General features: G+C 47.4%; 1 long non-coding RNA gene across 2 annotated transcripts; it reads left to right on the top strand.

Annotated features, from left to right (window-relative positions):
• The first annotated feature begins 363 nt into the window (after nt 1-363).
• On the top strand, nt 364-13,830 carry LOC112550046. Of its 2 annotated transcripts, none has more exons than XR_003093707.1 (3): nt 364-407; nt 8,389-9,161; nt 12,421-13,830. It is a non-coding gene; the product is annotated as an uncharacterized LOC112550046 (long non-coding RNA). The 2 variants fall into 2 exon arrangements; XR_003093708.1 differs by lacking the exon at nt 364-407 and adding an exon at nt 705-809.
• Nucleotides 13,831-14,546: the final 716 nt, after the last annotated feature.

Genomic DNA, 14,546 nt, shown 5'->3' with positions numbered 1-14,546 from the left:
GCGGGCGCCCCGGCGGGAGCTCAGCCCCCAGCATTTAAAGCGCCCGCGCGCCTTTTCCTCCGCGCTCGTCCTGGCCCTGGCCCTGGCCCTGGCCCGCGCCCGGGCCGGCGGGGCTTCCGCTGTCCGCCCCGCCCAGAGCCCGGCACCGCCCTCGGGTAGGAGCTGGGATACTCCCCCAGGGACCCCGGCCAGGCACCGCCCTCGGAGAGGAGCTGGGATACCCCTCCAGGGACCCCCACCCAGCACTGCCCTCACACACGAGCTGGGACACTCCCTTCAGGGACCCCCACCCAGCACTGCCCTGGGATAGGAGCTGGGACACTCCTCCATGGACTCTGACCTGGCACTGCCCATGGGTAGGAGCTGGGATACTCACTCCAGGGACCCCTTCCTGGCACTGCCCTCTGGTAGGAGCTGGGATACTCCCCCAGGGACCCCGGCCAGGCACTGTCCTCGGAGAGGATCTGGGACACTCCCTCCAGGGACCCCCACCCAGCACTGCCCTGGGATAGGAGCTGGGACACTCCTCCATGGGCTCTGACCCGGCACCGCCCTCGGGTAGGAGCTGGGATACTCCCCCAGGGACCCCGGCCAGGCACTGTCCTCGGAGAGGATCTGGGACACTCCCTCCAGGGACCCCCACCCAGCACTGCCCTGGGATAGGAGCTAGGACGCTCCTCCATGGACTCTGACCTGGCATTGCCCTTGGGTAGGAGCTGGGATACTCCCCTAGGGACCCCAGCCAGGCACTGTCCTCGGAGAGGAGCTGGGACACCCCTTCAGGGACCCCAACCTGGCACTGCCCTCGGGTAGGACCTGGGATACTCCCCTAGGGACCCTGATCAGGCACCGTCCTTGGGGAGGAGCTGGGATACCGCTCCAGGGACCCCAACCTGGCACTGCCCTCGGATAGGAGCTGGGATCCTCCTCCATGGACCCCTACCTGGCACTGCCCTGGGATAGGAGCTGAGATAACGACACCCACCTGGCACTGCCCTGGGAAAGGAGCTGGGATACTTCCTCCAGGGACACCCACCTGTCGTCACCCTGGGAAAGGAGCTGGGACACCCATCCAGGGACCTGGCACCCCCTCAGACAGGAGCTGGGACACCCCTCCAGGGACCCCCCACCCAGCTGCATGGTGCCTGGGAGGCAGGGGCTGTCTGGAGTCAGGGCCTCCAGTGCTCCGGGCAGGGCCCCGGCTGCCTGTGGGCTCAGTGAGGGGGGACTTGGGCCCAGCTCCTGCTGTGGCTTCTGGGCCTTGCTGGTTGCTTCCCCCTCACCTTTCTGCTCCTGGTGTCAAGGTGTTTTTAAGAGGCATTGGGTGTTGGGGGCAGCCCAGCTGGGGACTTTGACTGGGCTGTGCCAGTGCTCCTGCTGGAGCAAAGCTGGGCGGTGCTGACTGAAGGGGCTTGCCCCTCTGCTGGGCATGAGACCCAGCACCAGAGTTGGGGGCAGGGAGGAATTTTACTCCTGGTCGGATTGGTAGGGACTGTGGGGGGTTTTGTTTTCTCTGAAGCAGGGGGCTTGGCCCTCTGCCAGCGGCCTGTTGAGGGTGTATTGGCCTTTCATAGAAGCAGGTGCAGGTGCTGTGGTGCCCCTGCTTTACCTGTGGCAGGTTAGGGTGGGAGGGCTGTGTTGCATCAGGGTTGGCGGCAGTCTTGTATTGAGTGTAGATTATGTTTGTATGGGATGGTGTGGACAGGCATGATCTGGCCTCGGGCAGGGGGCTGAACTAGGTGATTCTGGAGGGCTTTCCCAGGCCGGCTTCTCTGTGATTTCTGTGAAGCTTTTTAGACTGAAGCCTCCCGGTCAGAAAACACCAGCTCGTTGCTTTCACTCATTTCTTTGACCACGGAAAAAATAATAGAGGCATTTTCCTGTTGCTGAGAACTCAGATCACAATAGGTCATCCTGTTTTTAACACAGAGGATTCCCCTTTGAAATCTCTGGGTTTCTCTTGTGAATCATGTTGGCTATGCCTAGCAGTGCTAACACAGTGTGGCACCCCACACCACCCTTAAAAGCATTTCAAGGCAATCCAGGGTGCTGGATCACCTTGATTGAGAATCGCTGTGTTAAGGCAAGGCTGGCAGCTCTGATCCCTGTGTTGAAACCTTTTGGAGGAAATGTCTGGAAGCAGAGTGCTGTGTCAACTTGGAATTGATTGACCCAAACGTGCAGCTCAGAGTGATCCCAACAAGGAAGTGGCCCCATGTCACCCCAGCAATGGGTACTAAGAAGTGGGATGGAAGAGTTGCCTTCAGGTTCCCCACCTCTGATGTTAACACTGCAGCTGACAGCGAGGATTACTGCAAAGTGGGCTGGGTATGAGATGGAAGTTGGGCACTGCCTGGAGTCCCCTGGAGCAGTGTGTTGTGGAAACGGGCTGCCTATGTGGGGGAGAGGACCAGGTGTAGGTCTTGGACACAGGGCCTTTCTTTGTTCTGGTTTTGTGCAGAGCTGCACGCAACAGAGTCTTGATCCATAACTGAAGCTCCTGACTCAAACAGTATTACATAACAAAAGGGATCCTGGCCCAAGAACATGAACTCCTTTCTCACACATCTTAAAACTACTAGGTTGCTTCCGGCTGTGAACATAACTGGCCAAAGGTAGCTAAAATACCCACCTTTTAGCCCGAGAAATAGGACATTTGATCAAGGAATAAGAAACATATTCTAGGCCCTCCCTCATACGGGGTTTGAACCTAAATAGCCAAATTCCTAGGAAATGGCTCTAACCAGCAAATAATACCTGAAATGCTTTTCAGCTTCCTTTTGAAGCCAGGCCCTGGGACAGGGAAGAGGAAAAGGTATCTGGGGCCAGGAGGAAGTTAGCAAGTTGGAGGGAGTAGGCATTGCCTTGGATGAGTGAGGGCTTGAGGTTCTAGTTCCCACTTTCTAAGCTTTTTCTGCACCTTGGCTCAATATTTGTTAGCTAAACTAATACACCACAGTGGGATAGTCCCCTGACCATCTGGCTATTCTGGGGTGGGAGCATTTTTCTCCCCCTCCCTGCTGCTGCCATGGCATTTCTTGAGCCAGAAAGATTGAGCATGACTCGAGTGTGATCTATTGGATGAAATGGGGCACCACCTTCTCTGGTAGCCAGGTTGTGAAACCAAGTCACCCTTGTTTGGCCAGTCTGAGAGAGGCCATAAGCACCCATGCCTTCAGTAAGACATTTAGGGTTAGGAATGTCAGAAGGAGGGTGCGTTCTCGCTCGGTCGTGCTGCATAAGGTACGTAAGCCTCGGCCAGGGCTGGGATTTCTGACTGGCCTGTTTTCAGCGCTTCTTGTTGGCAGCTCCCTGCTCAGTGTATTGGTTTTTGTGAATTCAGAGGGGTCAACTCTATCCTTGCTTTATTATGCACCTAGTTGCATAATTTAGGACCCAGCATTACATTCTGGGGGCTAGATACCTAGTGGCTAGAGCAGCAGGATCTTCATCTGCTTTTGTACATCTAACTCTGTTATCTGCCACCTTACACACATTTTAAACCTGGACCTAATCTGGATCCAGATCTGTGTTGTTTAAAACTCCTATCAAAGTTTAGGCTCCTTTGAATTTGGGTAGCTGGCCTAGCTTTTTATTTTATTTTATTTTTTAAGGAAGATTATTAACTGCGAGAAGAATTCTTACTTCCCTTCGTCTCCTCCAAGGTTTTTGTTACAAGCCCGTAATGCAGAGCAGCAAGGGTTGAGTACCTTGCCACAGAAGTGTGGTAGATTTTGTACATCAAACTGGCCAATGGGCTGAATCCCACTGATGAATTATTTAGCAGGTTTAATTTCTCTTTTTCAGTAAAGCTGTGTGAGAACTTAAGTTAATTATACTCCACTGGGCATGTGAACATCATGACTGCTCCCTTGCTTCATCCATCAAGCACACTTTAACAACAGATGCAATTAGAAGCAGTGAGTCTTTGGACATTAGGGGGCCAAATGCCTGCCAAAGTTAATAGAAGCTCTTCCCTTGGTTTTGCTGTGAGCCTAGGCTCCCTATTCAATGCATGGGGAAAGGTAGGCACTTAAGCCTGGGACCCATACAAGTGAGCAGGCATCTGTGTTTAGCCTCCCAAGCTCTCTAGGAAATGCTGAGGAGAGGGGCAGGGCTTAGGTAGCTAACACCAAGCTGGAGCAAGGTGCTTCCTACCACTCTGGTTAATGGACACGAACACTCCCCTGTAGTTAGACATCTGAGACAAGTCAGTCGTTCCTTGAGAGAGAAGAAGGTGGTATCACCACCTGATGCCCAGCAGCCATGGAGACTTGCAGTTAAATTGGGCATGGTAGTTCAAACTGACGATTTGAGGCCCAGTTCAATCGGGATTTGCACATGTCCTGTTACTCAGAAAAGTGTCTTAACCACAGGGCCAGAAAGTATTCTGGGTTGAATCAATCTCTGGTTCTACTGTGCACGGACTAATTAAATACTTAATAGGCCAAAGTGAGAAAATGGCCCTAGGTGGGGGGCAGAGGGGGAGAGCTGGGTTTCAGTCCCTGCCTTCCATGGCAGTGAAAAAATATCAGAAGTGTTGGAGACGTAGTCCTGAATACCTTATGCTATTTTGGTGGTGAGGGTGGGCTCAGAGGTTCATCTTCGCTGGGGCAGAAGAGGGAGTTGAATGCAAGTCTCCCACCCCCAGGTGATTGCTGTGACCACTAAGCTCTTGGGTAAAGGGAGACTCCTCCTAGGGAGTTACCTGAGCTTTAACCTAATAATCTACTGGATCAGGCTTGAAAAGCAGAGGAAGACTTATCTGGGGAATCTCACTGGGCCTTGGATGTGAGCACTGAGCTGATCTCTGCTCTCAAGGTTTACTTGACCCCTAGCAAACATGGAGGCACCCTGGGCCTTTACTGGGGTAACTTTGGCCCCGAGGGATTAGGCATCTTCAGGGATTGGTGGGGGTTTTGAGGATCTAAATTTTGCCCACTGGTGCCTAGCAGCCAGGTCTGTCTTGTGAATCTAGCCCTAGGTGCCTATCTGCATTTTTTGTTCAGGTCAGTGCCACTTAGGTACATACATTTCTTCAGAAATCTGATCTTTTGTGCCTAATGGAGTCTGGCTACATACCATGTTGCTACAGGGAAGAACTGAAAGGGGAAAGAGGTGTAGCTCACATAAGTCAAACGGTGTCAGGAGAGACTCTAATTGCCATGTCTATCACATCAGCGAACATTAGTTTTTCTGAAAATCCTGCTGGAAGCTTAAGACTCGGCTAACTGCTTTCAACATTGTGATTTGTGACTAAATGCAATCTGTGGCAAAATAAATTGCTGAGATTGCCAAAGCCACAAAGTTTTTGATTGAAGCATCTAACTGTATTTCTGTGGCAGTGGTTTTCAACCTGTGGTCTGCAGACCCCTGGGGACCTGCAGGCTATGTCCTAGAGGGTCTGCGAAAGATGCCTATGCTCAATCCAAAGTATGTGAATACCCATATTTACAATCCAATGGGGTCTGCACCTCCATTTTAAATTTTTTAGGGGTCCACAAATGAAAACAGGTTGAAAACCACTGTTCTGTGGCTTCACTTCGTGATTGCAATTTTTTTATTGGCACATTTCCAGCAAACAAAAAACAAAGCAACTTTGTACCCAATATAGTAGAGGTCTGGGCTATTAGGAATACTAGCTCCAGGTACCAATCCCACCTATGACACTACATACAAGTCTCTTTCTCCAGCCATGAGGAGGTAGGTCTGACTTCAAACAGAAACAGCAATCAAAACCCAGCCCGGAAAGCTCTAAAGAGAAAGCATTCAGCAAAGGGAATGAGTTTTCCCTTGGCTCATTTCCTTATTGCTAGTTAAACATTAAATATTAAAGCACTTATATACAAACAAAACATTTTACTTATTAATTAATCCTCACAGCATAGTTGTGAGAGAAGCCAGTGACCCTATGTATTTTAAAAGGGAAACTGAGGTAGGGGGAGAGGGAAAGTGACTCAATTGAATTCAGAGGGCATCACAGGAATAATGTAATTCATAACTTTGTCTAGCACTCTAGTCACTGTGAAGCCCTCCCCAGCTTGGGCTCACCTGGCATCCTTCATCCAAGACTCTTAAAAGTGCTTTGCTAGGAATAATTAAGCTTCAGAACACTCACGAGAGGGATCATTATGTATCCTGTACAGATGGATAAAGTGAGATACAAAAACTGTTGATCATCAAAGAGCAGCATCGCTGGGAAAGAAACCCAGTCTCTGTTTTAACCACTAGATCACTCCTCATTTGCATAGCCCAGTTTTCTTCCCTTTTTTTGGCAGAAGACACTGCAGTAGTAACTGCAGCAAAGTTTGTACTGCAACATCGCCACTTTGCAGAGAGAAATAACCTCTTCTCCCAAGTCTTTGCTTGGCTGCTTTTTTTGGCTCAGGACTACCTACTGAAGGCAGTTCTCCTACACTCCCCATTCCTGTAACCAGTGCCTCAGTTCTGCGGAGTAAGACATGGCAAAGAAGAGGAGAGAGGAATGGAGCAATCACTGCCTTCAGTGACTGCCTCTCTGGCTAAGTACAGATAGTCAAAATGCTCGAGGCTGAATTGATCCTGTCTTTGCAGGTTAGTCTAAGATGCAGAGGTTAAATTGAAACATAAGTGAACAGACATTTGCCTTTAATTCAGATGCTTCTTCCTGCTGCCCCCCGAGGTCTCTGGGATTTTCAGTCCAGAGTCACAGCAGCAGGATTCTGCAGGGTTGCTCGTCACTTCCTCTTCCTGATTCCAGGTGCCTCTGGGATTTGTAGTCCACAGTCGCAGCCAGCAGTAAGTTTGAATGGGGGAAGGGGTGTTTAACCCCCCTTCCTGGGGGCAGTCCTCTCCCCCAGACTGGGCTTGCCCCCCACCCCCATCAGCCAGCCCTCACTGCTCCAGTGAGGGAGCAGAGGGGTGGGGCCAGCACTGCTATGTGGAGCAGACAGCTCAGTCCAGCCCAGGGCTGGAAAGCATGCTGGGATGCTGGGGGACTCTGATTTAACTTGAACCAAGAAGGGATCTGGGACAGAAGTTTCATAAACTGGTTTGATCCAAATCAGTTAAGTCTGATACTACATTCAACCAGGTTTATCTTAAACCAGTTTCAGCCATTTTGAAATTGGTTTACTTGCACTGAGCTTCTGTTCTGTAACAGGTTTAAACCAGTTTCTGATCACTTAAACCAGTTTATGTGTAATTTCTGTCCCTAGCCAGGGATCGCAGGCTAGATCAGATTAAGGGCCTGACTGAAAGCCCAGTGATGTCAGTAGAGGCTCCTGTTGACTTTTACATGTTTTCAAATGAAGTGCTGAGTTTGGGCCATCAAAGGATTTGGGCACCAAGTCCCACCTCTGCCCTTATGGGTACGTGTATCTAAAATTTAGATCAGGGATAGGCAACCCCCAGCATGGGTGCCAGAGTGTGGCGCTCGAAGGCATTTTGCTTGGCATACGTGCCTCGGGGCAGATGGCAGTGAGGAAAAGGCCAGGGCTGCACTGCCACAACAAGGATTGGGCACCTCGTGGCTCCCCCACCATTTGCCCCTGGCATGCCAACAAAGTCAAGGTTCCAGGTGTTTTGGCACTCTGCCCAAAAACGTTGCTGCCCCCCTGATTTAGATCTTCAGAAACCCTGCTTAGCTGCCACCTGCCCTGAAGTGCATATCCAGGCTCCTCATAGGATATATGGGGAGAGTTAAGCATCCAAAGAAAGGGTGGTTAGAGAAGGGAGCTCCCCAGCTGAATGGGGAGCAGCTGAAAACAGCCAGGAATGAAATGCAGAGGAAAGGGGTAAGGATTAAAGACTTCTGTTTCTGACCAGGCCGGTACTGTCTTCTCCTCAGCATCCTCAGCCATGAGCCATCTCTTGGACTGAGTGCTTAAGCCCATTTTTTCTGTATAAGCATGCACATACATACACAAACCCAGAAGACCTGATATCAGGCATGAAGCTTTAGAGCATTTATCTGGGGTATGAGAGAGAGACTGTGGATCAGGTGCTTGGGTCCATGTGCCTTAACATTTAGCGGACGGAGGGACAAACAGAGCCAGCTAGGGAGCCTCTGGCTCAGGAGTGCTGTGAGCACATCTACAGAGCAGGCTCTGCTGGAAAGGTAGGTGGGGGAACACCTAGTCTGAGAGTCTGCTCCAGGGCTTCAGCCTTGAGCTCAGGCTCCAACTAGCTTGTTAGCTTCTGGCTGGTATCAGCACTTTGGTGGCTTTGCAGATGTCTACTAGTAGAAACTCAGGTTCCTGTGGTTTACAAGCAGCCTGAGTGGTAGTTTTGAGAGAATACATGGTGTCAAAATGATGGATTTGAAAGTTTAAAGAAGCAGATACGTGTCTTTGAAGATGCAGGCTTTTGCATCTACTTCCCTCTCTGTAATACTTCCCTTCTGCACAGAGGCGTGAGGATCTATGAAGATGGTGCGGCGCTCAAATACCACGGTCCACAGATGGATAGCCTGTTCTAGAGATCTGTCGATTACTTTCCACTGTGTTCAGAGAGGCCCTTGTCTCTTCATTCAGGCACAGCTCTAGAAGTATGCGACCATGGTGAGTGACCTCAATACGTGGGCAAAGACATTCCCCCGAGGCATGTGTCTGGGCTGCAGCTCAACAGCCATGCTGCCAAACTGCTGGATGCTGCAGGTGACTAACAAGGACGAGGCGCCAAAGTCACTTGTGCGGATTTATTTGTTACTGCTACTAATAAAGATTGTCTACCTCAGCTAAACTGGAGTCTGGAGACAATTAGCTTGTTCTGTGAAACAAGACCCCTTGCGCTACGGCGGCCGTGTTAAACAATTACCATCCCTTTAAACAGGGCATAGGAGGAGGAAGGTGGTAGCAGGCTCCCCTTCACCCCTGCTCAAGCAAGCGACTCTATTATCCCCTCCTCGCAGTGAACTCTTGCAGCTTGCGCTTCAGGAAGCAGCAATGGGAGCAGACGGATATTTTTCCTACCCTTTGCACTTGTTAGATGAAAATCATCTCCCCGGTAGAATCGACTATAGAGGAAGCCGCTGGCCTGCTGGATGGCTCTACAGAAACGGGTGTGTAAAACACGCTCTGGATAATGATGTGTGCGCTCATAATAATGATTTTAATACCTGTTAGAACTGACAGCTGTACACGTTCTCTGCTCTGTCGACAGATGTTCTTCTGCCTGGCGAGGTGAGTTGATTCCAACTGGGGAAAAGGGACAGGAGAGTGAATGAGATGCTATCATTCATTTCTCTTTTATATATATATATATTTTTTTTTCTTTTTCTTTTCTTTTTTGGGCTGTCTGCCAGACAGGAATCTGACACTACCGCATCAGCAGCTGCAGGGAAGCCCCCTAGCCATTCCAGTTCATCCTCCTCCACAGGCTGTCACAGCTTAGTAGAGAGAGGCATGGGGGGCAGGGCTCTGTGCTTGTTTCAACTTGGCTGCACTCAGTGAAACTGTTTTAATGCCTCTTCCTCCCAATTTGCAATGCAGCGGATGGGAAAGTGCTGCCCTGCTCTCCAGACTGGGCTTGATGCTCATGCTGACAGACAGCATTTAATTGCGAGCAGTCCTTCTCTATGCTGAAGTTGTCATCTTCCCACCACATCCTGTTCCGTTGCTCGGTCTGCGCAGCAGTGTGCCATTTCATGAAGATTTAAGTGTTTTACTGTTCCACATGAGGGAGAGAACAGCATGAGCAAGGCTGTGGGGTGAAGAGAGAAAATTTTCAGGGAAAAAAAAAAAGAGCTCTTTATATTTGGAAGGCAGCAAGGCCAGGGCACGAGATGAACAAAATGCTCAGTGTAGTAAGTCCTTGCACCAACCTGCTCATATCATAGCTGTACCTAATTCCTGCAAAATGATTTCCGTACAAAGCCATCTTTATTTTAACAGGGCCGATAAGACATTTATTCCAGGAAGATGCAGACTATAATTTTAACATGGATACACCCTCCAGACAGGGTTATGGAATGAGACTAGTCCAGTTCCCGTAAAAATCAAGGGAAAACTTCCCATGCACCTTAATGGGACACGGAGCAGGCTTTATACACTTCCGTTAACTCATTGACTGCAAGGTCTAATTCTAATGCATATTCTCCTTTTCTAACTTCTAGTAGGGGAAAGGTCAGGGGAGATGAGCTTTTCCCACAGTCTCAGCTCTTTACACTGACTCCCAGTACAAAGGCCTAACAATGAAATCCAACCGAAAGTCCCTTTGTCAAGATAAAATGCCATAGGCTACAATTTGGTTGCAACAGTGTAAATGAGAAAAGAATTTAACCTCCTGTGTTCAAAAGCAACACCCATCCCTGCGTCCTGGGAAACATTTTGGATGATTAATGAAACTCCTCTTTAGACATTTCTCTGTCTAAAGTATTTGAATGGCATTCAGTTTGGTATTTACTTTTTTACATTTCACTTTTACTCCATTTACCCAGGACACGGAACAGGTTCACTGCCAGGTTAGGGTTGGTTTCACTTTTTTTTTAAACTAAGATGGTAGAGAAAAGCTGCCGTTTGGGGACTTCCAGCACAGTAAGCCAAGTCATGAAAATAGCTTTATATCTCATTGGACATCATAGATCTGCTTGTTAATAACATCTACTAAATCCTGAGGTCTCAGTCAGGCTTTTCCAATAAGAGCCAAGCAAAATCTCGGGCTCCTTTTGGCTTCTCTCGCATCAGAAGTCACAGGAAAGGTGATATATTCTGAGGTTTCCCGTGTTTTCATCGAATTATTGTTGACTCATAGATCTTGAGGTGGGCACAGGAAATGATTTTCTGGAAAGAAAGCTTCTCAAGCCTGCAGCCTCATGAGGCAGGGAGTCTTTCCAGACCTGCAGAGACCTGGCTCATCTGAATGCAGAGCCCTGCAAGTGGGTGAATGTCACCCTCTGTGTACTGCTTTAATAATTTTACATAAAGCCTAAGTGAAAAGGAAGTTATATAAATCCACATTTAATAAAAAGCTTACAGGTCAGGCTCTTCATGCTTTACTTAGTGGTCTTATTAAGACTCCATGTGGACGAAGGAATTGCTCAGGCGACAGAACCTGGCCCGTAGTAAATAAAGTCCCTTTGTCTGCTGTTGTGGTTGGTGCTAGTGAGGAAGAGCAAAGCAAAACTCATCCCTGGGAGATGACCTACCTTCCATTTGAATGGAGCGGCTAAATGCAGAACATGTTTGGGCTCCTCCACCTTTCCTGAAACAAAGCTCTCATTCCTTCCACAAAAGAGGCTTTGAAAAGTTGGTTGCTGAGGTTTTAACTTTTCGAAAAAGGTTTTTCTGTTAAAAGCTCCTGGTTGAAAATGCCAAATCCCGTTGTTGCTAAGATTAAGGTTTTTTGTTTCTTAGATTTGGCTTAAAAGCAAAGACCAGTGCATGGATTACTGCTCTTTCTTTGGCCAAATAGAGCAAGGGTGCTTTGAGCACATTGTGCTTAAAGTGGGATCAGAGAGCGGCATGTGATTTTTTTTTTTGTTTTGTTTTGTTTAACAATGATGGGGTTTTTTTTGGTTTTGTTTTGTGTTTTGTTCTTTTTTTTAACTAACTGTGGTACAAAAGTCAGATGCAAAATTTAACACTTGTAACTAAAATGAAAACAAAAATTTATATAACCCTGAAAATCCTCCCTTCCCTTCCTGCATAAAGCAAAAACAGCTACCATGGGGAGATCAATTTAAAATGTGATTTATTTCATTTTTTTCCCCTCAATGAATACAAACAAACATGTCCAGATATGCAGGGTGATCGGATTTATAGCTTTAGCTCCCATTTTATGCATTTTTCTGCATTTATAATTTTTTTTTATTCTTTTGTTTTGTATCTTTCCCCCAAAGCTAATGCCACAAGCAAAAGTAAATCTAACTAATTTACTCGGTGCAGGGGAGGTTATAAAAATTAGTCAGAAAACAGAAGATTTTTCCTATCGCAAGACAGCAGCTTCAGCCGTGACTTGGAAAGACCATGTTCTCTCCAGCTCGAGAATGAATGTAGTAACTGTGGTGTGTTAGTTCTGGCTTTCAAATGAAATACAGATCGCAGATTGTGCCTAATTGTACACGGTGATTTTATGATATCCCTGGCTACTGAGCCAAGACACTGATGTCAGATGCAAGTATACTAGCTATTGTTAAATTCATCTACCGCATGGTATGCTTGGTTTCCTTTTTCTCTTCCCTTGCTTCCAAACTGTTGTGTCTTGGGTCATTACCTAAAGTTCATTTCAGTAAACTACCGTCCAACATCATTAAATCTCACCATTATAGTGCATGACGTATTAGTGCCATATTGTCCTTGATCACAGAAAGCTCAATCCAACTCCCTTTGAAGTCAGTGGGCTCATTTCTATATCATTTCAATGGGAATAGAATGGTTTTGTCAGGAGGAATAAGGAGGGTTCCTCGCCTTCAATGAAATGAAAAGAAGTTTCTTCTTCCAGATCCACAACGGTTCTGGGAGTGGATTACACTTTTGGAGATGTGCTGGTGTGCAGCACCTGTGAAGATCCTCCAACATGGTTCCATGTTGTGTTCACTTGTGGCTACCCCTGGGCCAGCCTCAGGAGGTTCGTATGAACAGCCGGAGCAAAAGCAAAACACGTGGATAACCCCTGAAGCATTTGGGGATGAAGGAGTGATGCTACAGACAGTAGCCACCCCACCTGGATGTTGATCTTCCTGCTTCTGGACAGCCTTCTCTTGAAGTAAGCAAACGGCAGTATTTCCCAAGCTCTGCCACTTGTGACGTAAAACTGAGATGCTGCTCATAGTAGACTGTTGAGGCAAACATCACTGCTTGGTTTACATACAGAAGCATGGGGTTCAGGGTACATGGTGGCAGCGAACAGGGAAACGTGTAATGAGGGCTCACTGGGTTTCAACAGACTTCAAACATGGTGCTCAAATCATCTATTCCTGAAATTTTATACAGATAAACCTGTAACCAAAATTAAAGATGGCCCTACTGTCAACCTAGCATCTTTGCTTTTCAGTTGAATCACTTTCTCCCACTCTTTCTGGCTTTGAATATTTATTTTATAAGGTTTTCAGGGCATTCAACATGGGCCAGATTCTATTCCATGTATTCGGTGTGCCACTTGACTTAAGCACCTGTGCCATTTTATTTCTATCCTGCTCACGTCCTTAAAAAAACCGTTAATGCAAAAGATGGCTGGGGTTCTTCTTGTCTTTTGTGGCACAATCTTATGGGCCACAGTTGATGAATGGATGGATTTAAAGGCACGTGAGCAGGATGGAGTAGAATCACAAGTAGGTGTGTAAGTCCACTTATGGGAAGAATAGAATCTGGCCCTATGTCTTCCTAAAGGGCAGCTTACAATACATTTGTTCATATTAAATATTCCTATAAGATGTAATCTTGACAGAGAGGCTCTTATGGAAAAAAGGGATATTTCAAAGGCTAGAGTATACTGACATGTGGCAAATGCTAGGACATAGGATGATCATAGACTACTGAATCAGTAAGTCCAGGTTGTAGTGTTGTTTTTATCCAAGTGGGAAAGTAGGGGCATTCCTCTGGCATCTGGAATCGCCAAGGAGAGAATTAATGCCAACATCCGATGCTGGTTGTGCAGATGCTTAGCCCTTTGAAGCTTCTCTCGAGGGATGGGGACAGCATAAATTGGCTTCACCTTGTTCAGGAAGCCTGGTAAGACCAAGATCCTGTGACTTTATTATGTGAAAGCACTGATCTGAGGGACACAGGCTTATTGTAGGACAAAGAAGTGACAGAATTGTGTACTTTACCCCCTGATTTTATGAAGAATAATGGAGGTGGGTAACAGCAGATAAGATGGGTATGCATGTAAACTGTTTACTGCTCATTAAAATGCTTTCCTAAGATAAACTTTCGCTTTTACTTTCCTTTTCGCTCATGAATACCTTATTTTGTGAAAGCTGTCTGGTCATGGATTTACTGCCATTGTCCCAGAGAGACACATGAATGGCAGGTCCTGACAAACTCAGACCTGCTGGATAATCACGGTGAACTACAAGGGGACTTAACTCAAGGGCAGGGGGCTAGACTCGATGATCTTCCGAGGTCTCTTCCAGCCCTAATGTCTATGAAATCTATGAAGGTCCCAGTCAGGTGGGGGAGAGTGTGTGTTCCTGCCCCAAGAAGAGGCATGGCTAGAGGCCTAAACCCTGAGTGAGATGCCCCTGACGAACCTACGAAAGGGCTAGAAGCGTAGTTAACTTAAGAACTGTTATAGTCACCTTGCAGAAAATGAAATTAAATAAAATCCAACATGAGTGAAGGTATCTCAACCTGACTCCAGGCATTTGGAAGGAGCTTAACACACTTTAGAGGTGCTGCAATAAAAATAAGACTAAATTCCAAGTGCCCTGAATCCACAAAATAAATGGCAGAGCTTCCATTGACTTGGATGGCAACAAGGTTGGGGCTTGAGTTATTTGGCTGTTAGCTCTCCAGCATTATTGAAAGAAGGCCTTTTTTATCTAACATTTTATTAATGCATCAACCAGGACTTGGTTTAATCTTTAAAACAAACATCAATGCTGAGAATACATCACTTGTTTGGAT

This window comes from Alligator sinensis, unplaced genomic scaffold, assembly GCF_000455745.1.
Source record: "Alligator sinensis unplaced genomic scaffold, ASM45574v1 scaffold624_1, whole genome shotgun sequence".
NCBI classification, from domain to species: domain Eukaryota; kingdom Metazoa; phylum Chordata; order Crocodylia; family Alligatoridae; genus Alligator; species Alligator sinensis.
Note: the sequence above shows the minus strand (reverse complement) of the source record. Positions and strands in the feature narration are given on the sequence as shown.